The following is a 25,108-nucleotide window of genomic DNA, read 5'->3' as shown; positions in this document are numbered from 1 at the left end:
AAAAAGTTTTCTAACACAAATAAGTTTACCATTGGGAAAGGCCACTCTGAATGGCAGCAAGAAAAAAAAATCTAACCTAATTCTAGGTGTTTCTAACAGTTCAGTTATAGGAATTTGGTCACTAGAGTTTTCTCACTTAACAAACAACAGCCATTTGAGTATTTGAAGCTATTAAGGATGATAGTTGTAGTAAGTGCCTAAAAATGATCAAAAGGCTACACTACATATTTTTCCCCAACTCCCCTAGGATTATGTTAATTATTATGATAAATAGCTATTGCCATTCTAAAGGATTAATATGTGCAGAGTTCTCCAGACTTTCCCCCCCATCTATGCTCCAAAATTAGACTGGTTGCTGAAAATGGTATATGCAGCATGTAGCTATTTGGCCTTCAGAGTGAGTAGTGATTGTTTCCATTGGACTGTGGCAGTTTTCAGTTTTTCTTGTGTTATTGCCTTGGTAGTTATCAAGTACCTAAAAAGGGGAGGCAATATTATAGCTGTCTTTAAGCATTTTTTCCAAAAAGGCCAGGAAGGTGAATCAGCTCCTACTGAATCAGGACTGAGGATGAACCCTCTCCCGCTCTCAGAACTGGTTTTGTATCCTGATCAAGAGTCTGGCTCTTCACAATGTCAGGATTTTGTAATGAACTCTGGGGGGTTCAATCACTTTCTGCTTCCCAGTCATTGTTCAAAAATGGTGCAACATAATAATTGACGTCTATCACACACAGAGACTGACCTCGTGCCAAGTACAGAGCAAGTGTCAAATATATCTCCTCTCCTCTACCCTTCTATCCTCACTCACCACAGTCAGCCTCAGTGGCCTTTTTTCCCTTCTAAGATGGCAGCAATTACGTCTCCATCTCACAGCCCCTGAATTTGCTCATGCCTTTGCCTGCACTCTGAAGAGTTCTTTAGCTTCCTATAACTGATACTGTCCATCATTCAAGTCTCAGCCTAGTGTTACCTTCTAAATAAGACTCACAGGATCAACTTTTCAATCACAGCATTGATAGCATTGACTACTATGTGAAATTATTTTTTATTGGCTCACTTATTTATTTTTTGTCTCCCCCATGACAGCGCCCACTTGCAAGGAACAGGGACCTCTCCTACATTGCTTTCTGCTCTATCCTCAGCACGCAGAGCAATTTGTTATACATAGGATAGTAGCTACTCTACTGGATGAGTGCATGATGGTTCATATCATCTAATAGTCAAAAAATGTGTGAGATATCATCTTTTTATTTTAAAATGTGGCTCTATGACACACTTGATGTCACAGAGCCAGAAAATGGAGGGATTTTGCCCATCCCTGACTTCCTATTCTCTTCAGGTTTGCCAGAATCTGTATCCTCATTCTTACCTTCACCCTGTTCTACCATCACAAGAATCACCTTGGAGTGTGAACCACGAATGAGCTCAACCTCAGGACATTTAATTGTCTATTTATTTACCCCCTAACCTGCTCTAGAGAAATTTCACGTGGCTCAAAAATGCATACCTTGAAGCTTGATGTTATTCCTGGTTAAATAAGTGGCAAGGGGAAGCATCCCCAGAGTAGATGAGATTAACAATGTAGGATGAAGCCTGGAGTGAGACTAGTTCGCAAATGCTTATCAGAAGCACTCACAGTTTCTACGTGTGAGCTGCAAGTTTGACTTTATGTTATCTAGAAGAGAAAGACCAATTGCTTCTTCACAGTGTGCCCAAGACAAAAAAAAATATCCAGCAAAGTATTCTTGGCTTTACTCACACACAAAAAAATATTGAATGATATGAGAAACTATATTTTCTCTACAATGTCTGCATAAAAAATACCATCAATATTTTCATTTTCCTCAGTAATACGGTAATTCTTCAAAGCTCAAGTTAGTAAAAAAAAATATATCAATGAGGACTCCAAAAATAATTCTATGAAAGTACTCAAAAAGCAATTTTAGGAGGTCTCTGAAATGTTGCTGCTTGGTTTAAACAGTTGAAACTGAGGTGGCTTATCTCAAGGAGTATATACATCTGACATCATTTTGGAAGGATCACATTTATATCAGATCATAACTATTGTTTTCTTTAACCAGGCTGACCAGCATTTTGGGTAAGTAGAATGAAACACACATACACCATTTGCTACCCCTATCTCTGATGCTTGTGACCTCTGACAACTACCTGGAGTGCAGAGAGTCTAATACTGATTAATAGGCAGCCCCACGCTTTGATGGTGAAACTCAGATCAAACTGGAAGATCTGGCATAGATGCATGGAACTAAGGTAAGAAATCTTAGGGATTGTCCCTAAATTTATTAATTTATTAATTTTTATGATTTATTAATGTTAAATTAAGCTGCACAGTGGGGAGTATTTGTAGATACTGTAATTTTGTTTTATTGGACTCTTTTCTATAACTTTGTGACATAAACACTGGGGCCATCTGCTTGGCGTTTCAGTTTTGAACGGTTGCTTAGTCCTGCTATAGTTTACAGAAAGTGGAACGTTTAATCGTGAGCTTAAACTGACAGTTCATCTAATCTTAGGTGAATAATGATTTAATTTTGATCCAAATTTATTGAATCACCTGGATGACTCAAAGTATTAAATAGCTCTAATAATATTTCCATACACCAGTAAGTCATTTTCAACAGTGGATTGATTACACAAGATGGAAAATCTTTGGCGTGTCAAGCCTAAGTACAGTTGCTGGGAAATAAGTCAACGAAACACTAATCAGTTCATTTAGGAACTAATAACATCAGCCCCAAGGCTACAAGAACCATTCAGACGAGGCTTCCTCTGTGAGGGGCACATGGTCTCTCTGAACTAGTAGTAGAGTGGATTTCATCAGATAAGCTGTCAAATGCTTCATAGAACATGCCTTCGAGAATTAGGCTTCCACTGTTCATACAATTTTATCAGACACTGGCAAAGTAGATTTTCCAGTAAAACAGGAAATTGCCCTAAGGCCAGGCTTTTGAACATTTATTCAAGATGTACTTTAAATGCTGTTTCAGCTGTCACTTTTTGCTATTGGCAGAAATGTTTTGCTTTTGTTGCAGATGAACAGTTCTCTTTAATCACCAAAATCAACTAAAGTGCAGAGAAAATAAGAGCTATAAAATGAGAGTATTTGCAAGAAGGGGTGAGGATAGGTAGGTTTTGACGCAGAAGCAATTTGAGCTGATTTGGAACCATGATTAAGATCTCAATTGTCAACAAAGAAGCTGATTTTTTAAAAAAAAATAAAGTTAGTAAGATATACTAAATTATGATATATAAGGAGGCTGTATGCAGTGGTTAAAAGTATAGACTTTGGGATCAGACTGCCTAATTTCCATTGCCAGTTTCAACAATTCTAATTTTGTGGCTTTGGACAAATTATTTAACTACTTCATTCTTTAGTTTCCTCAGGAATAATTACATAACACACAGGGAAGAGAAGGATATTGAGAAAAATAGGTAGGACATTTAGAAAGCATTTTATAATTACTTGCTATCATTACTATAGCTCTTTATGAAAATAGTAAAAGATATCGACTATATGGTAGTTGAAGTATCTGAGTCAATAACTTCTGAAAGGTATAAGATTTTAAGAACAAATTAAAAATTTCCAGTTTTAAGAAGTACATATCTCAAAAATAGGGAATGCATGGTTACAGCAGGAAATGACCTGCAAGTAGTAGACATACTTGATTATACAGATATCCTTATCATAGCCAATAAATGAAAAAGACTCTGCTATTTCCCATTTTTTAAAATTCGTGAATCCAAACCAGAGTCTCAGGAAATGACTGGTTGATCTCATGTGGTATTCATGTGGTTCTCTACTTTCTTCTGTCTGAGAATAGAAGAGCCATTAAAGTCTTTTCCCTCAAGTCATTTTTGAGGAGCATCAGTTCATTTCCTCAGCAGAGTAAAAGAAATGAAGCTGCCTCCTTGACACTTGTCTTAAAAGGCAAACTTAATATTAAATTCTAGTCCAGCTTCGTATATATCTATATTTTATTACTGAAGAAGAAAACTGCTTCAGGACACATCATTGACCGGCATGGAAAACACAAGTAATGCTGACCTTTAAATGACCAGCTATTCGCATGAGTAGTTGATGCTATAAAACTACATTAAGAAGAAATTTATAAGAGACCCTTTCTTTTTATAACATTGAAATTTTTTTTTGTAGTTGCAGATGGACAGAATGCCTTTATTTTATTTGTTTATTTGTAAATAAACCACTGCTGAGGATCAAACCCAGTGCCTCATGCATGCTAGGCAAGCACTCTGCCACTGAGCTACAGCCCCAGCCCATAAAAGATCCTTTCTGAATATGTACATATACATAATTTGAAATGTGACTATTTTAGAAATGCTTTGTGTTCTGTTATTGATACATCATTTGAATGTACCCATCAAAGAAATAAATAGGAGGTATTATAAATATAGAACAATTGTGATTTTAAAATTTTAGATATTTTTGTATCTTACTAATGTGTTCTGGTGATTTTATTTTTATTTATTTATTTATTTATTTATTTTTTAAAGAGAGAGTGAGAGAGGGGGGAGAGAGAGAGAGAGAGAGAGAGAGAGAGAGAATTTTTAATATTTATTTTTTAGTTCTCGGCAGACACAACATCTTTGTTGGTATGTGGTGCTGAGGATCGAACCCGTGCTGCACGCATGCCAGGCGAGCGCGCTACCGCTTGAGCCACATCCCCAGCCCCTGTTCTAGTGATTTTAGTACTTCATAACAATCGCCATGGAGTTGAATCAGGAATAAGGAGATAACCAAGAAGTAACTGATTTTTGTTGAGCTTGAGCTTTTGGTCATTTTAGTCTTAGTGGTTCCATGAACTTCACACAGTTGTTTCCCAGCCTTATTCATTTCCTCTTCCTGGGCCCTCAGGAAGACTCTTTCCCAACCTCTGTTGCAGTCAGATGGGACCATGTGACTGTTATGATGACATGTGACCATATGATGCCTATTCCCTCTGGGTCTTTTAATAAACCTCTCTGCACAATCCTCCATGTTCTCATTTCCTCTTCCTGTGATTATGGAGACCATGTACTAGAAATGCAAGAATCCCCAAGTCATGGGCTGACCTGTATAGGGATAAATATTAACTCATGAAATTTCAAGATCTGTTTGTTACTTCAGTATATCGTAGCTTATCCTGAAAAACATACCATGACAACTCGATAAAAATTCAAAGCAAATATGCTTATAGATAACAATGAACAGGACCAGAATCTTCTTCCTACATGTTTTGAGAAAATTCCCTAAGAAGGTGAACAGTGGTTTTGGTGCATGCTGAGACTTTCATTTTTAAGAAAGTTTTTTTAAAAGCACTGGATTGTAACTCATCAAGTAGCTTATAAGGTGATATTTATTTTAGAATCATAGAATATTTTATCAGCAGGACCTCAGAAGTTATCTGGTCAGTGAGAACTTCAACCCAATACCTGAATCTCACCCACATCTGTCTTATACTAACTGCTTCTGTAATTCAGATTGCTGTCATATGTTCTACTTAGGGAAATTTGAGTGATTTTTGTAAATTTCTTCTTTTTGCTTTGTATTTGCTTGAACAGAAACAAGTATAATATTTTTTAAAACTTGGAAAAAAACAGCATGATAAAGAACCAAGAGAAACCTATGTACTATATAATTCTGCCTGGGATCCAGAAATGGGTACATGTGTATTTGTTTATGTTACATTGTTTTCTGTATAAATCCTTGTCAGATGAGAAGAAGGTAGAGAACATTCCAGTCAACATGGGTAAAGGCAAAGAGGACTGGAAAGATCATGGTAAATTTAGAGATCCTTAAGAGGGCAAGTCTGGATGAATTGTAGAGTTTCTGGATGGATTGTAGAAGGTGTCACAACAGAACAATACTGGGAAGTGAATAGAGGGAGCATTTTTACCTGCACTATAAAAGGAAGAGAGAGGGAAGAACCTGAGATGTGAAGGTAATAAACCTTGCATCTGTCTAATATGTGAATCAGTGAAAGAGCCATGTGAAGTGAATTTTGAATTCAGGCATGGAAATTGGGATGAGTGGTTGACTGTAACAGTCACTGCAATAGAAAATTAAGAAGCAGGATCAGATTTGCAGGTGTCTGTGTATACATGACAGGTTGTGTGCAGGGTACAAGTGTGTATCTTCAGGCAAAGAGGAGGACAAATTGAGTTGGGAACAAATTGATTTTGATATGCTTGTGGAAGGTCTGTGTGGAGACTTTCACAAGGGAGTTGTATATAAAGATGAGGAATCTTGGAAGGAGGTCTAAGGTGAAAACAGAGATTTGGACTTGAGAGTCACTAGACTGGCTAGATAACATCTCCCAATTAAAGCAAGAAGAATAAAGGTGTCATTCAAACTTTGGTGTAACACACACATTTAAGGAAGGGAAGAAGAGAAGACATTGGAGAAGTCTCAGAGTGACCACAGAACCAGGAAGAAAAGCAGTTAATAGTGATGCCAAAGAAAGAAGTTTTCAAGGTAGTTAATAATATAGTGTGTTACAAACAAATTGATTACAAAATGACTAAAATGGGATTTAGAAGTATGGTGAACTTGAGAAAGAGGAAGCTCAAACATAGATACAGAGACATTACTGAGTGGTGAGGAGAAGGGCAAGATGATGAGGGAACCAGGGTCTCAAGTATGGTAGGCAAGTCTATATGTACAACTGAACTACATCCCTACCCCAAGAGATTTTTTTTTTAAAACTGGCTCTCCTGCAAAGATTTCAGAGAAATATTTAGATTTCAGTTGAAGATAAGACATTAATATAATAGTCATGAGCCTACCATGTTGCATGCTTTTCCTACGGAAAGTGGAATGAAATTGACTCCCCCTAGGGTTGGAATTGCACTGGATGGATGAACTGAGGAAATGAAATAAGGGAGCTGAGCCTATTTATGAGGTGAAATAAGGAGGATGAAATGGATTCTGCATAGATAACTAAATAAAGGGAATGACGGAGAATAAGAAAATAGAATGTATTAGTGATGGTGGCAGGACTCTAAGAAATTTTGGGCAATAGAAGGTGGTGGTTAGAATCTAGGATATTAGAGCTTGTGATATTCAGTTTGTAAGCTGAAATGTGGTCCCTCAGAGATTCCCACATCATAATCCCTGGAACCTGCGAACACTCTTTATATAGGGTCTTTGCAGATGTGAATAAATTCAGAATCTTGAAGATTATCCTGAATTATCTGGGTGGCTCTAATCACAAGTGATCTTATAGGAAAGAAGCAGAGGGACACTTGACACAGACAGAAGAGAGAAGATGATATAATGATGTCAGCAGAAAGAGAATTTTGAAGATGGAGCCATAATCCAAGGAAATAGGCTAACTAGAACTCTCAGGCAGAAGATTATACACACACTCACACACACATGTATATATAAATACATATGTGTACATGTGTACATATAAATATGTGTGTACGAGTGTGTGCATGTGTGTGTGTGTGTATACACACACACACACACACACACACACACACAGCACTAGCTGCTGAAAAAAAAGAATGAAATTGATTTTGGACTTGTGGACTCCAGAGCTGTAAAGTGAGATAAAAAAGTTTTACTGCTTGAAGCCACCAATTCAATTTGTGATAATTTGCTACAGTAGCTATAGGAGACGAATTAACTAAGTATTTAAGAGTTTAATGTTGTAGAAGTGGTTTGGGTTGGTGTTATAGAAGCTGAGGGAGAAAATTCAGTGAGTCGATTGTGTGAATGGATTGTCCTCACTCAGGCTTCTTTGAATGCCCTTGGACAGTGGAAAAACTGAAAAACTGGAGAATATTTGGGGCCTGAGCACTGAAGTCTTCAATTCAATGTGGAATTAGTGTCAAAAGTTTTGGGGGAAGACTAGGATAAAGTGGGAAAGAGGCTGTTACTCCTAAGTTTTATTAGCCTCGAAGGAGCAGGAGAGTCAAGAATACCACCCGGGTGGCTAGTGGAGCTGCCTCTGCAGTATGGAGCACTGGGAGGAAGATCAGTCTCAAGGCCTGGGACCGAGGGAGAAGTTAAGCTGCAGATACTGACCCAGGTGTCATTTCCAAGCAGCAGGTGGAGAGCAGAAATCTTCCCTGATGTACATTTCAGATCATTTGCTTATTAGCATTCCCCGATATGGATATTTTCAGTATTAGAGTTTATGTCTCTCTTCACATTGCCTTTTTTATATCTTCCTTTTAAAACACCTTTATTATGTCTATTTTTCTGTCAAGCATGTTAATTTTTAATATCCTTATAAAAATGAAGTTAAAAGCCATAGAAACTCAAGACAGGAGAAGCTGTTACATAAACATGTTGCTGACACCATGTAAAAGCCACTTTCTCCCTTGTTTGCTTTGTTAGGGCCACAGAAGCAAGTTGGTGATTATGTTGTGTGAACAGCTGGCCATTGTTGGACATGAACAAATGAATGAGGAGTGAATTGTCTTTAAACATGCACAACTGGACCTGTATACTTTATACAGAAATGTTGACTTTCACTTAACTATTAAGCCTCTTACCGACATTACAAACAGATATGTTGACATAGCTCAGTCTTTGATATGCAAAGAATATAACTTTGTTATGAAGTTTATAAAAAGCTCATTCTTTAGAGCTTATCAGGATGGCTTTCATCTTCAATGGTCTGTGGAAATATTATCTAGTCTTCACATTGCACCTGTCTGGTAAGGAGACAACATGTTATCCCCATTTTAGAGACTGTAAAAGATAAATGGAGTAAACCCAAGGGATTTGCCCACATTAATTACATCCTAAAAGGAGATCATAGCCCTTATTTTTGACTTGTAACCTCGTACTATCATTTTATTTTTTCTTTGAAAGCATTGAAGGATGTGTTTTGATGTAAAGTTTGCTGCTTGTTTTCAAATCTAAATCAAGAATATTTCTAGACAGTATGGTAAATCAGCTCTGCTATAACACTTTGAAAATGTAAATTTGCTGCACCCTAATTAATGGAGAACAATTTGAGCTCAGGAGGGGGATAGTATGGAAGAGTCTAGGCAGAGGGAAAAATAAGTTGGCTTTTCGCCTATGCTGAGTTTTAAAGGTTAACAGTAGTTCATTCCATGCTGATGTTTGGAACTCAGGGAAAGATACAAAATTGTTGTTCTGGTTTACATCAGAACACTAAATTACATTGGCAGACACCTCCATCCAGGTCGGGTCAGTGTTCCCAAAGACTGAGTTCCATGTTCAACCACCAATGGACCAGATTCGTCAGCTGTTTCTGTTTTCGTGGGTCCTGATTTTTATCAGATTTTTTTCTAGAAAGTTAAAAGGGATATATAATTTTCTTAGAAATTTCTAGGAGTTTGAAGATAGCCTGGGGCCTCTACAATTTTTTGCCTTTTTATTGGTTTTGCTGGTTCTCCTAAGATTATGTGGTTATGCTGTTTCTTTCCTGTTTCCCTCCTTGCCAATCTATCTTCTTCTCTGCCCATCTTTGTATTTTGTCATATTTCTTTTCTTTTTTTTTTTTTTTTAAACCTGTAGTGCTGTGGATAAAACCGGGATCTTGCTACATCACCAGCACCTTCTGCTCTGCTTTGTGCCCCGGAAAGCGGACACCTGAAATCAGATTCCCTTTCTGAATTCTATTGCCAATAAAATAGGGTTAGCCAATGAGAAACACTGGTGGGAGATCAAAGGGCAGGAGGACAGACTATCAGGGATTCCATCTCCACTCCCTGGCTGCTTTGGTTCCACATCTTTGGCAGTAGCTGAAACACAACACTTGCCCTTCCAAGGAGGACTCTCCAGAGTGGCTACAGTTTTCTTTGCATTCTGATAGCACTATTTTCTCCCTTCTCTTCTTTATCCAGAGTAATAGTGTTAACTCCATTTTGTTTGCTGTCAGTGCCTTGTTGGTTCCTTTAACCTTGTCCTTTGCTCTGTAAACAGTCCCTTATTTTAAATTAAATTATTTATTTATTCTAAATTGTTATACATGATGACAGAATGCAATTCACTTTAAACATTCCCTTTGTTAAACTTTCTTCATTTAAACAATCTGGAAGGGTTGATGACTTGTATTTCTTGCAGGAACCCTGCCTCTTACAGTTGTCCTAAGAATGAACGAGTCTCAGTCCTTTCTTAACTCCAAGTGAGATCTTAGAGCCTATAAGAAGCCAGAATTTGAACATGAGATCACTCCTTCTACCGGTGGTTCTAAAACTTAATAATTTAGATCATTTAGCGTGCTCAGATCTATTATTTTCTTTCTTTCCTTTTTTGGTACCAGGGATTGAACCCAGCATATATCCTCAGCTGCCCCCTGCCCACCCCACACCACCTGTTTTTAAAGTTTAAGACAGTTTCTAGCTAAGTTGCTTAGGGCCTCACTACATTGCTTAGGGCCTCACTAAGTTGCTGAGGCTGGCTTTGAACTTTTGATCCTCCTACCTCAACCTCCTGAGTCACTGGGGATTACAGGCATGTGCCACCATGCCTGGCTATTATTATATTTCTTACTTGCAGGTTAAGAGCATCCCTGAGTATTCTTGATGTTCAAATATAAATTATATTACTTACAGTCATAATAGGATAGTGAAATATCTGAAAGATCTTTTCTCTGACATGTTTTACAATGATTTGAACATGGGAAAATTATTAATACACTTACTTTTTTATTTTTATTTTTTATTAGTTACACATGACAGTACAATGATATTGACATATCATACATTTGAATCAAATGGGGTATAATTTCTCATTTTTCTGAGTGTACAGGTTGCAGAATCACATTGGTCATATAGTCACATATATACATACAACAATACTAATGTCAATTTTATTCTGCTGCCCTTTCTACCCCCCCTACCCCTCCCCTCCCTCCCATCACTTCTCTCTATCCAATCTAATGTGACACTTCTTTTTTTTTTTTTTTTACTTTTAATGATATGCTAACAACCAAGTATAGACTTACTCAATATTTTTCTGTAATGGTTATTGGAAACAAGATATTTATCTTATTTTATCTAATAAAACAATAATCTCCCACCCTGTACGGTTATAGAGAACAGCCTGATTGATTAATGTGTTATTATTTATAGGTAGGTAACTTATTCTTGGGCTTTACCAAAAAATGATGTAACTCAATGAGTCAATCAATCAAGAATTATAATTATGGTGCACAAGAGCTGGGGCTCTATTTCTTTCTTTCATTTTTTAACCGTTTTTTGTTTATTTATTTATTTTTATGTGATACTGAGGATCAAACCCAGTGCCTCCCATGTGTGAGGTAAGCACTCTACCACTAAGCCACAACCCCAGCCCCTCTATTTCTGTACTATTATAATGTGTTGTTCCTCATTTGGAGATGCAGAACAGATGTTTAAAAGTCATAAGAAATTTATAAAAATGACTAAAACAGCAGAAGAACTTGCTGGACTTCTTAAACGAGTTAGCATTGTGTTAAATGAAAACTGAAGGATGAAGAGTCAATTAACAAACACGTTATCTGGTGACAGGTAAGGTTGATTCATCTCCACTGAGGAAGTAACCTGAGGTGGAGAATGTTTGCTCTCTCAGCCCCTCTCTGATCCCCTGCTGGAATTTCTCCTATCTAAATCATCTTTTTTTTCTCTCTGAATAACTCCTCTGGGCTAGGATGGTGACAGGGGGTGGGGCAGAGCTCATCCTGAGGAACAAACAAGACAGATAATCCACCTGCGGCATCAATCTGTGACTGCCATCTACCAACCTGACCACAGGCGAGGCCCTGGGCTACCTCAGAAAGCCAGAGAGCTCAGTGCTCAGGGTAGCAAGTTCTTTCCACAACTGGTCATACCTAACTTCCTATTTGCCCTGCCTGTGTCACCCCAGGGTAGATTTCTTGAGGCCAGGATTTAGGTCTTCATTTAATTCCCTAAAGCATCTCATAGGGCGCTCGATGCTTATATTATTCATAACTAACTTATAATCAAGTCAAGGTTAAACTGTAGACACTAATGCTGACATAAATTAATGGAATCTTTTTTTTGTTTGTTTGAGCCTAAGTCATCTTTAGTTTTATGTGATGAAGGAGGACTAAACTTTCTTTAGAATGATGTTTGAATGAGATTATTCAATAAGGTCTTTTCTAGTTCTAAGATTCCAGAACTAAGAGAAGCCCCACAATATTGATTGCAAAAAGAATTAATGTCTTTGATTTAAGATGCATATGTGGAGTAGAATGCATGTCAGATATTGAATTCCAGTCTAGACAGGCATTCCTTTTCCAGAAGTCTCCTGAGTAGTTTGCACATGGGTTGGGTGGGATTGGGCTTCCTAATGGGCACAAGAGGCAAAAAGTAAAGTCTTCCTTCCCAGGATTCATGTAATTGTTACCAACCTTCAGGGCTCACAGCAATAAGCCGGCTGTAGAGTTGATGAGGGGGCTGGTTGAAAGGCCCTATTAGAGGTGAACAGGGTCCTCTCCCTCTTACTCATTTGCACCGCTGGTAGAGTTAATGTTTTGAGTCTGAAGGACACTATGACTGTTATCAGTTTTATTGGACAAGTGACTATAAACGTAATTAAAGAGACCATGCCTAATAACCCAACTCTTACAATTTAAAAGTAAGAAAGAGGCCTGATAGGGTACCAGGGATATACCTATCATCCTAATTAAGTGCTAACAAGACAGTTGTCCTCAGTTTGGTAACTTTAGCGTATTCCCTGTGTTAACTGTGTCCATCCGGTGGATTCATCTACAATTCTTAATTCTTCTCTACAGTCACCCTTCTTCATTCCCCACACCAGCAACGTTTCTATTGGTTTCAGTGTTTAGCAGGTGGTGTCCCCAAAGCACTCACCCCAAATTGTTCATCCAGTTTATTCATTCGTCCACCTTTTCACACTTTCCCCCTGCAGTTCAGATTTGGTCAAATTGCCACACAGTTTGAACTTGTCATCTCTCCTAGCTTTTCTACTTTATTAAGCAAGCACATCTCATAAATGAAAACAAGAGGAGTTGCGAGGCAAGCCCTTTCTCTTTTTGCTTAAATTAAAAAATCACCTAGCCAACTCGGATTGCTTCAGGGAAGTAGGTAATAATAAATCAAATATTTAAATGAATCAGATGAGGATAGACAAATGAACATGCATAATCAAGTGGCAATTTTCTAAATCAGGAAAGCCTCTGGCTCTAGCTATATTCCAATACCTCAATATTTTGATTAAATGTGCCAAAAGGCAACAAATGTTGTTTTTTTAGAAATGTAGAACAAAGGTTTGTGATGTACAAGTCAAATAAAAATTCATGTTACCTAATTACCTACGACATACCAATTTTATTTGAAAATTTATATAGTTTCTTTTTTTTCCCCCTCTTTTTAATTATTTGAATTCTGGGACAGATCAGATGCACATCAACATTTTCTGTGAGGCATATTAAAAAAGTGAAATCCAGGGAGTCCAATCAACCAATATTTGTTAAATGTTAAATTCAAGAAAAAATGGACTGACATTTCTACACAACCATGGACCCAAGTGTAGTTACGTGGACATGGTATTGACCTCAATAGAGGGATCAGTGGTGAAAGAATGACATTCAGTCACACTTGTAGTTTGCAAAGTATAATTTCTTTTAAGTCTAATAAATTGTCATTGTATATAACGATGTAAATGGAGATTATGATTTTAAACACAGGAAATGATTCCTGTCTTCAGATACGTCTCACTGAAGCTACTCTTTCATTTTCATTGTCCACCTATATTTTCCTGTGACTTCTATATTTTAATTTCTTTATAAGAGCTTTAAAATAATTCTTCTATAATTTTTTGACTTTTAACATGTATAAGTAGAAATCTGTTTTAAAACCTTTCTAATATTTCACTGAGATCTTTAAAAGATACTATCTGAACAGGTCTGATATATTTCTTGGAAAACCAGTCTGCATCAAAGAGAAGAGGTATTTGATTCCATATGTGATAATTGCTTATGGATACAAAATAATCAGTCAAGATCAGCTATGCAGGGTACAGTAACAAGTGGTAGCTGGCTTGGAACTGTTGTTGATCAGTTAAAGATGATTATGGGATTTTCTGAATAAAGAAATGACATTTTACATTAATCTTTTCATGCAGTGTAATATAGAAGGAAGAAACTCTTTTAGTTTTTTGTACTCAAAATTAACTAAGCATGCAGAAAAGGCAAACCAAGGACATTTCTATAAGAAAGATGAAACAGACAATTTAAGATACTCACCAGTGATTGCAAACAAATTGCCAGGTTTGGCAAAATTTGTATTTGTTTTGAAAATACCTACTAAAATAGGAATAAATAGCTATTCCCTAAAATGATAAAACATGGTTTAGATAAAAAGCCAGTATGTTACTTAATGGCCAAACACTAGACTTTCCCACTAAAATTTTAAGTAGTACTATGCCCACTATTTCTACTATTATTTATATTATTTTGTGGCATTTGTCAAAAAAATTAGAAAAGCAAAAGCTACTAGAAGTTAAAGGAAATGACACAATCACTTCTACTTGTAGGTGACAAGAAATAGAGGAAAAAGTACTAGGCTATAACAGCCATCATAGATAGAAACAGAGTCCATGCTAAAAGTATGCAAAAGCCAACTTCAATAAGTACTTATTGTTTATAATTTTTTTATTGGTTGTTCACAACATTACAAAGCTCTTGACATATCATATTTCATACATTAGATTGAAGTGGGTTATGAACTCCCAATTTTATCCCAAATGCAGATTGCAGAATCATGTCAGTTACACATCCACAATTTTACATAATGCCCTATTAGTAATTGTTGTATTCTGCTACCTTTCCTATCCCCTACTATCCCCCCTCCCCTTCCCTCACATCTTCTCTTTCTACCCCATCTACTGTAATTCATTTCTCTCCTTGTTTATTTTCCCATCCCTCTCACGACCTCTTAAATGTAATTTTGTATAGCAATGAGGGTCTCCCTTCATTTCCATGCAATTTCCCTTTTCTCTCCCTTTCCCTCCCATGTCATGTCTCTGTTTAATGTTAATCTTTTCTTCCTGCTCTTCCTCCCTGCTCTGTTCATAGTTGCTCTCATTATATCAAAGAAGACATTTGGTATTTGTTTTTTAGGGATTGGCTAGCTTCACTAAGCATAATCTGCTCTAGTGCCATCCATTTCCCTGCAAATTCCATGATTTTATAATATATATTTCCATTACATGAAAATTATTTATGATATGTTGCCTAATATGAAAGGCTGGTTACTGAACACTATAGTACAGTACTATTTTTAAGAACGAAGAGTTTTACTCCAAATGTTAGCTGTGGTTATCTTCATTCTGTAGGATTACAACTAACTTAACGTTTTTCCTCTTGTTAATCTATTGTCTACAATAAGCATGTGTTATTTTTTAAAGGTACTAAAAATTATTGTGTTAAAATGCCTCCTTTTACAGTTTAAGAATTAAAGAAGATGTTATACATGAAAAAAAAATAAGTACTTATTGGCCAAAGACAGAACGATTTGAATATCAGCAAGAATAATGAGTCTAGATGACTGAATCAAATCAAATATACTTAAATTTATGAATTCATTATAATGCTAAAATTTAAAACCCCTTATTGGTCATCACTGAAGAATAGTGGAAAACAATTAACTATTGGAAAACTAGCAAATGGAAGGAAAGCATTTATTCTGCATTTCTTATATAAATTATAATCAAAAAGTATAAAAGAGGAAGTTTGTTTATAGAAGTATTTCAACCAACAACTAAAGAGAGAATAATAGAAGAATACCGTGTGTAACAACTAAGGAACTAATAGATTTAGGCATTAATCATCAATACCTTTACTTTAAAATATATTTTTTTAGTTGTTGATGCACCTTTATTTTTTTTATTTATATGTGGTGTTGAGAATCAAACATCAATACCTTTTAACCCAAAAATGTATGTAATCAGAAATTACAGGCCTCCTGATAGAAAAAATACAATGCCATTTATAAAGCAATTTTGCCATTAAAAAAATAAGCATGAAACTAATTAATTCTCAAAGCACTTGCTTATTGGTAGCAGCTGGAGAAGACAGAAGAACCTATTAAATTACACCACAGGGATGCCATCAGCAAAATTCAGGCTCAGAAATTCTACAGGACAGGGTGGGATTTAGCTCAGTGGTAAAGCACTTATAAAGCATCTCATATATGTTCAATACCCAGTTTCCAAAAAGAAAAAAAAAGACAAAGGAATTGTACATAACAAAGAGTTTTTTTCCAACTGAACTGGGGGATAATCTTGTGGATTAAATGAGTTTTATAGCTGGTTGCAGTGGTACATGCCTGTAATACCAGTGGCTTGGAAGGCTGGGACAGTAAGATCGAAAATTCAAAGCCAGCCTCAACAAAAGCAAGACACTAAGCAACTCAGTGAGACTCTGTCTCTAAATAAAACTCAAAATAGGGCTGGGGATGTAAATCAGTGGTGGAGTGCCCCTAAGTTCAATTCCTGGTACTCTCCCCCACCAAAGAGTTTTATATATCAATCAATTGCAATAAAGGTGTACATTTTTATCCTGTTTTAGAAAGAGAATAAAACCAATAATCCTATAAACATCATTTTCAATTTGAACATTAACTGGGTATGTTAGTATTTTAAAATTTATATTAGTTTTTTAAAGGTGTGTCGATAGCTTTGTGCTTATGTCAAAAAGTGAGTCCTCTCCTATTACGGACATATATAAAACATTTATGTATGATATTCGATATGCTAATGTGGGAAAATGGATGGAAATGTAGATAGGGCAGGATTGGTCATGAACTGATTTTGGCAGCTGACAAGAGAGGCTTATGAGAACATGGTAACCTGTATGTTTTTCTACATTAAAATTCCCCTTGATAAAATACTAAAGAAAAACTGCAAATCAAGTCTTTATGAGTCAAAGTTGTTAATTTAAAGCAGTTGATTCATCCTGACTGGTTTAAGTGGATCAGAAATTCATTAAAGGATATTGAGATCACAGATTCTTCAGAAGGATAAGATCTTAGAGGACATATGAGCAGTGGCATTACCCAAGTATCCATAAAATGTGATTTCTCCAAGACTTTATTGTCCTGCCACTGGATGAAGCTCACAAATGGTGCCTGGTCCTGAGACTAGATGCCACAGACCTTACCTCCCTCATCTGTCCAGAAACACATGGCAAGTGCAGGGTCTGCACCCTCACAGTGCCTCTTCCTGAATCTCTCTAGGAGAGGGCAGGCCCAGGTCATGTACATAGGCCTTCAGTTATAGGAAGGCAAGAGAAGTATCTGGCTCTTCTTAGGGAGAAAATCCTCATAATGTGGGCAATTTTCCCCCAGAGTAAGGCATTCAAAAGACTAGACAACACAAAGTGTGACAAATGTCCACTACTAAGTCCGTATTTTAAGAGAAGCTCATAAGAAAGGCATGATCATTGAAAACAAGCTCAGCTTTTAGCTCAATGTTTGGTTATTGAAGCTGGATTTCTGTCAGTTACCCAGAATTCTAGTTAAATTCAGAAAACTGCAATGGATAAAGGATAAATGAATGAAATACGAATTTTACCTTAAATGCTCTTTCTAGCCATCTTGATCTATACTGATATATTTTCAAATATGATCAATAGATGTTATGATTTTAAGTGTCTCAATAATTTTTAAATCTTTTAAAGTATAAACCAGTTTTTAGTTTTTTCAAAATGAAGCATACTGATGATTAGTACTGAAATATAATACAGAAGAGTTGCCTGCCATCTATTGCTCTGCTGGACTTTCAGTAATTTTTTTCTAGTATTTATGTCTATTTTCAGAATCATGAACACATGCTGATTTCACTCTTTAATTTTAGATGATAATTTATTGACCTTAATTATGATGAATTGGGATTTTAGTCTCCCAGTCTCTTTTTCCTCATTCTCATCTAATTCTCACAATATGACCATATTACAGTCTTGGGTTAAATTTTTATTTAGTGGTTTAAAAAAACATGATCATGTTCATTTTTAAAAGTCATATATAAGAATCACATTTCCATCATTCCCCTCTTTTTGTTTTTATTAGAGATTAGATTTCCCTTTTAAAACCTTTTTCTTAGTCTTTTGAATGTAAGCCTAAGTTTCCCAGACTCCAACTGCTCTGTAAAATGACTCTGAATTCAGTTCTGCTCATGGTCAAAACCACCAAATAGTCTGTTTACTTCTCTTCTTAATAAATCCCTCCTAGAGCATTCTGAAGCAGCCCGAACTGGTTGCTTTCCAGCGTGCTGCCTAGTACTATCTCATACTTGCTAATATCTCATACTTGCTAATAATAAACACATCAAAACATTGATGAGAGATGTTCATAGGCTGCACCCTATATAAAGGATTTGGCATACGTTACTTCACACAGTTCCATTTATTCAATTCATATTTGTTAGAATTTACTAAATACCCCATGCTGACTAAGAGGATGGAATGCATGATGAGTAAAACAGATGTAGTCCAGAGTCAAATGGGATGTAAGGTGTAGGAGGGAAAGCAGACATAAGTCATACCCTGGGATAAGTGCAGACAGTGACCAACACATGTCAAGAAGGGATCAGACCTGGTGGGGTATGGGGGGTTTGGAAAAATCTTTTTGAGAAACTGACGCTAGAGTTGGTATCTGAAGGACTTGTTGAGATTGATGATGCAAAGTGAATGATAAGAGAAAAGAAAGTGGAAAGGAATCTTCCAGAAATAATGACAGTCCCTGAACATGCCTCTGGCAGGTTAGAGTTCCTCATTTAAAGCCCCGGAGGCTTAAGGGACTCAGAGGCATGGGGTATAGCTGGACAGGTGGGGAGATCACTCAAGGTCTTCGGTACTATGTTTAGGATTTAGTTTGATATCTACATCTTGTTCCTGTAAATTAACCTCTTTAGGTTTACTGGACATTGGTCACCTTCTTTTCTCTTGCTTTGGACTTTGCTTTCTCTGCTTTTTGTACATCTGATGTTCTTGGGAAAATAACTCCATGCTCCAACCTTGATTGTTACATACCAACTTGCTGATCACCAGGCTGTGTACCCAGCTGTCTTAGAAACAGGGTGAATATCTGAGATCTAGAACATCTAAATCTAAAACACCTGATATCTGGCTGATGCTCTCCACTCGTGAGGTTAGTGCTTGCTGCCAGGATTCCAACATAAATCCCTTGGGATTTATGGCAGAATTTATGTCTATTCCAACTAGTAAAGCTCTCTGGTGAGGACTGGGGAAATGTAACAGAGGCAGAAATAGATGATATTGAGCTACTAACCATAGTGTGCTTTTCCAGAGATGAATTTAAGTGACTCCAAGTGGCCTGGGCCAATGACATCTTCTTACTCAAACTACTTGGTTAACAAATTGTCAGGAAGAAAACTCAAGCAGATGTAACTTCTTCTAAAAGAAGAAGGGATCAGAAGAGCTTGACTTGTTTAAATTCATGACAACAAGAAAATATCTGACTGTCAAAAATTCTTCTCGGTAAAGCAGTATTGAATCACAGTGCTATTTCTAAAGGCTTAGATCCTAAAAATCTTTTTACCCCTATATTTTTTTAACAAAGCCATCTGTGATTATTCCACTACAGAGAGAGTCCATTTGAAGAAAAAATGCAAACGCAATAAACATTTTAACTGTTGGAGTAGTGGACTCATGCTAAAAATCAATTTCACTTTGAAATTAAGCTCTCCTTTGTGTAAGTAATTGGGATTCTCATGGTCTATCGTTTGTAGGTGAGGTTTTCCCCCTCACTTTCTTACCAATGATGGTCAGTTTGTACGAAGCTTCTGCCATCCAGGTTGCAAGCCAAGTATGTGGTTTGTGGTTCCAATCAAAATATATGTTGTTTTAATCTGAATGACGTTTGGTAAAACGTTCTTTAGCTCGAGGAAAAAATAGTTTGTGCTCTGTCACACTTAATAATAACTCCCATATGTCTGAGTCACGTTGTTGAACACCTTCAAAGATTCGATGAAGAGTTTGTTTTTCTGTGACCATGGTCAATAATAGGATGCAGGAGGACAGCTAGACTCTCCACCTGAATTCTGACATTCTAAGAGAAAATAAGACTCTCACGGGGGAAGAAGAACTTACATCATGTTATAGCCTGGCTTCTTGCATCTTGGTTTTATTTCACTGTCTCCATGTGTCTTCTGGCTGTCTATATTGACTATCTCAAAGGACAGTCTGTTAGAAAGCAGGGACCTGGTTGATGTCATGCAGACCCAAGAACAAGAACAATGAAGCACTTATTAAAGCGATTAGATGTGGTGTCCAGAATTTTCAGTCTGGAAGTGCCAGTGGAAATGCTTATGGCTGTTTCAGCAGAGAATCTAGGGGCAGTTTAGTTTTTGAGGCATTGGAGCTTAAAGTTAGCCTTTAGATCCTACATCAGAATTTCCCTGATTTTAGAGGTAGGTTTTGATGGATTTACCCTAACTAATCAGATGATACCTATATACATGTCAGAACATCAATTTAATGATAGAAATTATACATTTCCTTTTTTTCCCTCCATCCCTTTGTTCTGAAACCATTTAGTAAATTCCTCCTATTTGTCCAGAACTTTTGATTCTCTTATTTATGAATGTCCCCATTTTATGTGATAAAGAAATTGATATTCAAAAATATGTGAAACACTCATGTTCAGGTATTTCATATACAGCAGAGCATAGTTACGAATGGAGGTCTGTATTGGCTTCAAATCTACTGCTGTTTTATTCATTTGTTTTTACTACATTGGAATACCTAGTCTTTTGGTTCGCTAACTGCCTTATTTCCCTATGGGAAAATTTTCATGGAAAACCATATTTTAGCAAGAAGTTTTCAAAATCAGAGTAAGAAATAAGTGGGATGATCCACTTACAGGACTACTGTAATTGAGCAGTTTCACTAGATTATTTTATTTCTTCTAAAGGATATATCTGTCAATGGAAACCAGAGTATAATTTTATAAGTCCAAATGCCTTTTCAAAAAGTGTTCGAGTATCTCAAAAAGCATTTGAGAAACCGAGAAAAAATTCTTCTTCTTTGGATTCTTTTTGTAAACCTGGTGACCTTCAGATAAGACACAATATTAGTACCTAGATGAGAAGAGAGATTAAAGACAGCCAGAAAATGGCAGAGCAAAGGAGCCGCTGACCCCATGTTGGTCCTGCCTGTCTCCCAACTGCTCATTACAAGAATTAGAACAAACAAACAAAAGCAACAACAAAACTATATTTACGGCTATGTCACTATTGAATTTTCTGAAACTAGAAGCTAAAAGTGTTCTGGAGACATTGCATTTTATAGAGGTGCAGAAGACTCTACCTAAATGAGTCAAATGCAAACTCTGGAAAACCACATTTGTGATGATTTTGCATTGTTTGCCTTTTTATTAGCCCCAAAATATGGGGTTTCAGGCTGAAGAATAAAAGTTTTTTTTTCCCCCAATACCTGGATTAGAGATATTCCCAATCCAGAAAAACTTGCTGCTTCTAGAAGAACATGAAGAACCAACCTTCCTGTCTCTGGATTCTCAAGAGGAGGCAGAAAGACCAGCTGCCTAAGCTTCTGCTCAGACAAAGTCTATGTTGGCTGGCAGCTTGGAGAAGATGTACTTCTTAATGATTGTGATTTTCTAAGTCTTAATGTCTTTAAATGGATGTAGCCTCATTAACATACAGAATTTTCATTGGAAAGAACTCAGGTGTTTTGGTTTGAATGTGACATGTTCCCCAGAAGCTCACGTGTGAGACAATGCAAAAAAGTTTGAAGAAATGATTGGGTTATAGCCTTCAACTAATCAGTGAATTAATCTCTGATGGAATTAACTGAGTGGTAACTGGAGGCAGGTGAAGTATGGCTGCAGGAAGTGGTTCATCGGGAGCATAATTATGGGATATATATTTTCTATCTGGAGAGTGGAGTCTTTCTCTCTCTGCTTCCTGATCATCATGTGAGCTGCTTTGCTTTACCACACTCTTCTGCCATGATATTCTGTCTCACCTCAAACCCCAAGGAATGGAGCCGGCCTTCTATGGACTAAGACCTCTTAGTGAGTCCTTAAATAAACATTTTCTTCTTTACAGTTGTGCTGGTTGGGTCCTTTAGTCACAGCAGTGAAAAAGCTGACTAAAATATTGGGCAAAGGACCAAAGTTCAGATTTGTTTCTGCCTCCATCTAACTTTGTGACTTTGAGAAAGCAGTCCTCCAAATCTCTTTTTTTTCCTATAAAAATTAGAGAATTTTCAGTGTTTTAGAAAAAGTAGTTAAACACCCCCTTCTTCTTTTCTCTTTAATGGTTTATTACATGGATCCTAGCATTTAGACGCATAAAAGTAGAGAGGCTCTGGTCTTGCTGAGGCCAGGATGAAGTGTACTCTCTGGCTTTACCCACTTTACCCCTGTTCTGCCAGCCCCGTGAGTTGCGAAAATCTGTAAATATAGCTTTAAAACCACCCATCTAAATGTTCCCTAGTTTTTTTCTAATTAAAACTCTCAATGACTCTACTGCAGGAGGAGTACAGAATAATAGCAGTAATAAACTGAATTCTGCCTATCAGGAGGAAGCACACTGGCCTCTTGCTTTCCCCACCTCTATTGTTAATGCTGACTGAAACCATTTTATTCATTGGCCCATGAAAGTAAAGAAGTTTTATCAAAGAATTAAATACATGAAGTCATATTCTTCAGCCTTATGCAAATTAGAATATGTAGCTCCTTTGAATGCAAGTTTTCAGACCATTCTCCAAAACTGCCAATCTCTCTTTACAAATGTTCACACACAAAAGTGTTTGCCTACTTTTCACATAATGAGGCTTTTTAGGCCTCATACAAATGATGCTATTCTTACATTGGGAAAAAATAACCTGCTCACATCTCTTCTTTTGTCTGACCTAGCCCTTGCCCTCTTCCTGAATGTGTGCTTTGAAATAAATATGTAAAGTAAAAATTAGAATTTCATTCCTAAAGATATATCTTTATGCTTTTTTTTTTTTTTTGGTTTTAGTTTCTTACTTTGCTTGCAAGTTAAAGCCATAAAATGCATAGACATGGCCTTTATTAAGCTTTGAAGATCTGGCATCCTTCTATGTGAATATCATTTCATCTGTAGCATTTGAATAGGGAAAATCCTTTGTGTGATTTCAACAACCTTTTGTCCAGAGAGTTAAATGCACTGACAGAGCTTTTTGACAGAGCCACAGAAAATTCTCTGCAGAATGCTTAATCAGTTCCTAAGCTGGCTTGCTTCCACTTTTTCTTCTTCAAGACAATGTAGCTGAACTCCTAGAGATTTTTACTTGTGACTGAGAGTTTAGACTTAAATAACTCTAGGCATAGTCTAGATTATTTTTATCATACACATTTAATATTTTATACAGCTAAATGGGGGTATGTGAACTTTTACACTTCTGAAAATTTGTTTATGTTTTTACTAATACATTTTTTAAAATACAGTAGATTATTCTTAATTACATAGTAAGATGATTATGATATCTGTAAATATTAATACAGACATCTAAATCAGATGAGATCCTATTTCTAGGGATCAAATATAAGAAGATGTTTGGGCAATGAAGAGTTCATCAAGTATTGCTATCATACTGAATAAAGAATGATGGAAGACAGTCAGTGATATTCGGGATTTTTTTTTTCTTTTTCTAATGTTTTACAGCAGCAATTGCCAGATTTGTAAATTAACTCTAGCAGATTTTGTAAACCAAGAAAATCCTCTAGGGTAAATTCTCATTCTTTGAGTATCTGGAATGAAGGGAGTGCACCTTGACTAGTTGACTGATTCCTGCTCCTCATCTTCCAAGACAATTAAATCAACCATATGTTTACTTACTGTAGTCTATATAGAAATAGGCTCCCCTTGGCTACCATATGTCTTTTGAAGAAGTGTCAAATCTTGCTAACATTCTTTTCTTACAGACATGGGCAATGATGATGGCCAATATCATAATTGGCCAATATAATAAGATCCAAATTCTTTCTTTGGATCTTAATTTTAATATGGAGAGAGTTTTTTGTTGTTGTTGTTGTTGTTTAAACGAAGACTAGATTTTGGAAAAACATTGCTTTGAGAGACACAACAGGCATTACAACATCATAATGTAGTCAGCCAGATGTCTGCAAGACAGAAAATCACATGGCCGAGTAAGCCGTGTGAATGTTCTTAAAGGTGGAAAAAAATAGAAAAGAGAAAATAAACATGTGTCAGAAATTTCCTTTTTGCATTGTATTATTCCAAATCATATGGATGGCTTATGTTTGCAATTTGGAAATTATGATTACCCCCTATGTAAATTAAACTCAGGATCACATTAATTTTACTCTTGTATCACTATCTTGCTCTATTTGCTTATATGTACTTAATTATATGGTTCCAAGAGAATACAGCATCCAGGGCTCTTCAAATATCTGTTAGAAAATTGTGATAACTATTTTTTGCCACTCTTGACAAAATATATGAGTTTGAATTTACTCTCTTGGAATCCTGGCCCATATATTTGAAAAGTATATGCACTTGAAAATTCTGAGCAACACTGGAATCATTTGAATTAACTTCCCCCCCACCCAGAGGTAGCAATTTCATGCTCAGTATGCCAATAAGTGTTCACTGAGTGACCACTGTATAGATCATAGTGTCTCAATCATACAGGAATGGTTGAGTTCCTCCAGGGATGTCTTTACTCAAAGATAAAGGATCAGAGCCCTTTTTAGGAAAGAGAAAGACAATGTCAGGTGGAAAAAAATGGTCATGAATTTACTGTCACTTTATTCTATTTTTAACAACCCAATCACTTGCCTTGTGGGTGTTGCTCAACACAATCTATGGCCTATGATAGGTGCTCAATGCATAATTCCGAAGGAAAGGATGGATTCAACCTCCCGGGCATGTACTTCATTTTCTCTGCAGCTACATCTTTGGAATAGCCACAGCCCATTAAGCTTGTTATTTTTATAATTTTTTCTTTGTAATTTTCTTAAGATAAAATATATTCTATACATATTTTAGTGATGTACCCCTGTTATTTAGGAAGTTTTGTATATGAGTTCCCCAAATACATTGTTTTATAAAACAGAATGAGATTAAGTTAAAACAAGTTCTAACATTTTATTTTTGCATTCA

Source organism: Ictidomys tridecemlineatus, chromosome 6 (genome assembly GCF_052094955.1).
Source record: "Ictidomys tridecemlineatus isolate mIctTri1 chromosome 6, mIctTri1.hap1, whole genome shotgun sequence".
NCBI lineage: Eukaryota > Metazoa > Chordata > Mammalia > Rodentia > Sciuridae > Ictidomys > Ictidomys tridecemlineatus.
The sequence above is the reverse complement of the archived record's forward strand: the minus strand, read 5'-3'. Positions refer to the sequence as shown.